Source organism: Alosa alosa, chromosome 14, assembly GCF_017589495.1.
Source record: "Alosa alosa isolate M-15738 ecotype Scorff River chromosome 14, AALO_Geno_1.1, whole genome shotgun sequence".
Taxonomy (NCBI): domain Eukaryota; kingdom Metazoa; phylum Chordata; class Actinopteri; order Clupeiformes; family Clupeidae; genus Alosa; species Alosa alosa.
In genome coordinates, this window is record NC_063202.1 from 1199990 (window position 1) to 1202489 (window position 2500).

Below are 2500 nucleotides of genomic sequence, written 5' to 3' on the forward strand. Positions count from 1 at the left end.
GATTGGCCAAAAGTTGTTTTCCTTGGCTCCCTTCATTTTCCTCTCCTCTCCGCTGCTGTGGTTTTTTTTTTATTCCTTCTTGAATCTCTTTAATGAAGCTGCCAGCAGTGGAAACGAGCATGACCCAGTTCTTTCCCCCAACAGGTCGGAAGCAGCTTCTCGCACCTCTCTTGACAACCTGGGTCTCCCCTTCTCTCTCCCTCTCTCTTTCTCTTTCTATCTCCCTCTTCCTTTCTCTCTCTCTATCTCTCTCACTCTCTCTCTCTCGCTTTGCAATCCTTTATTTGGGCACTAATAACTCTATGGCTGAGCATAATCAGGGGGAGATAATATTCACAATAATGCTGAAGCCCCCTCCTTAATATGCAGCACACACTTTCTGCCCGTAGTTGAAACAGAATACATGATTAAAACCCCGGCAATTCCGTCAGTAATTTCAACTTTAATTTTCGGCATGCTTTGAAGAGCAAAAGGTGATGATTTCCCGAGAGGTGTGTGTGTGTGTGTGTGTGTGTGTGTGTGTCAGGGAGGCATTGTGTTATTGAATGAGGCTGTGGCCTGTCAGCCTGATTGTTGCCGGCAAGCTGCTTTGTCTCTCTCCCTCTCTCTCTCTCTCTCTCTCTCACACACACACACACACACACACACACCCTTAGGAGTATTTGCGTCATAGACAAAAAGCCTTATCAGGGCCTGAGATCTTGGCACCTCAGAGAGGTGAATATTATTGACAATAACAGAACACACACACACACACACACACACACACACACACACACACACACACACAAACATAGACAAACACACAATAATACGCACACACACACACACAATAATAATACATAAACACTGGCTACACACATTAATATTAATATTACTCCCCACACACACACACACACATTACCTCATTACACACACACACACACACGCCACAGACATACAAATCACCAACAGCCATTCTTCTTGTCATTGAGCCATTATTTTCTCACAATTCAATTGTTCACCTTTTCTCCTCTACCATTTCCATTATCTGCCACTGATAGCTTTTCTTATTGTTTTGCTCAGCGGGTGCGGTTGGTGTGGGTGGGGTGGGTGGAGGGGTGGGTGGAGGCGTGGGTGGAGGTGTGGGTGGAGGAGCAGTGGCGCCCCTGCCGTGGCTGGTGGAGGTGAGATGGGTAGGCTGCCAGCCGCGGCAGGCGAGCCCGCGGGCTTAATCCCTCTCAGGCTCGTTAAAGGGGGGAGGAGAGGCGGTCACGCGCACCAAGCAGTCGCCATCCACCGCCGCGCCAGGAGTCAAACACCAAGGGCGCATAATTGAATGGCTCCCTTTTTTACTTTTGGACAGACGGGCCACTGGACTGTGATGGCCGTGTGAGCACTCTGTGTCCTGTGTACTGATGTACTGATAACAGCAATTACACCAAACACCACACACACCTTTCTTCCACCTTTCTTCCTGATCCTCACCACATCATTTTCCATATGTTTACTTTGTCTGCTCAGGAGGCGATGCTGAATATGTACAGGAAACTCAAAGATAGAGAAGTGACCTTCAGGTAAAAAAAAGGCAGGAAAAAACAACTGCAAGCTTGGGTCATAAATGATAAAACCACCAGGGGTCGCTGTTTGTTTTTTTTCCTTTATGACCCGGGGCCGGCTGGGGATTTGCTGTTTGCCGAAGCCAACTCCGACTACCAACCACCAACAGGCTGCTGAGGACACAGACAGTCCCTGAGCCCCAGGACCTGCGCAGACACCTCCCTGGGACGGGCCCTGAGGTCAGAGTGCCCCGGAACCCTGACCTCCAGCAGCCGGTAGACGTCTGAATAATCTGGGAGCAAAAGCTGCAGGCCCAGCCGGAGCAACGGTGAACAGGGGCTGCCCTTGAGGCTGCAGGTGGGACAGGGGTGTGTGGGGGGAGTCAGTGAGGGGGTCTGGGGAGAGAGGGAGGAGAGAGAGAAAGAAAGAGAGAGAGAGAGAGAGAGAGAGAGAGAGAGAGAAGGAAGAGAGTGTGTAGAGACCCCAGAGTCGTCCATGAAAGTCAATGCTCATCCCAGACAAAATAAGATGCCCTGGCAGAGTCATTGCAATCACAGAGTGGAACGGTGAAAAATCATTCCCCACGCTCCCTGCAGAGCCTCTCTCACACACACACACACACACACACACACACACACGCACACACACACACACACACACACACACACACACACACACACGCACACACATATGTATATACACTCTCATATAGGCACAAGCTCCATCCCTCTCTCTGGCTAGCTGTCTCTGCATATACTCTCACAGACATGTGTGGAGGCAGACACACCACCATCCCACATCCACACATTCAATTACAATTCCATTCCGCGTGAAACGCAGACCTGACCTTCTCCTCTAGCAACTCTATCTGACTCAAACACCTTTCCAAGATCCACACACACACACACACACACACACACACACACACACACACACACACACACACACACACACACACACA

General features: G+C 49.9%; 1 protein-coding gene across 2 annotated transcripts in view; it reads right to left on the reverse strand.

The window, feature by feature from the left end:
* cdh11 (cadherin 11, type 2, OB-cadherin (osteoblast)) overlaps positions 1-2500 on the reverse strand; it is a 19736-nt gene that overhangs the window by 9579 nt on the left and 7657 nt on the right. The window lies entirely within an intron of this gene.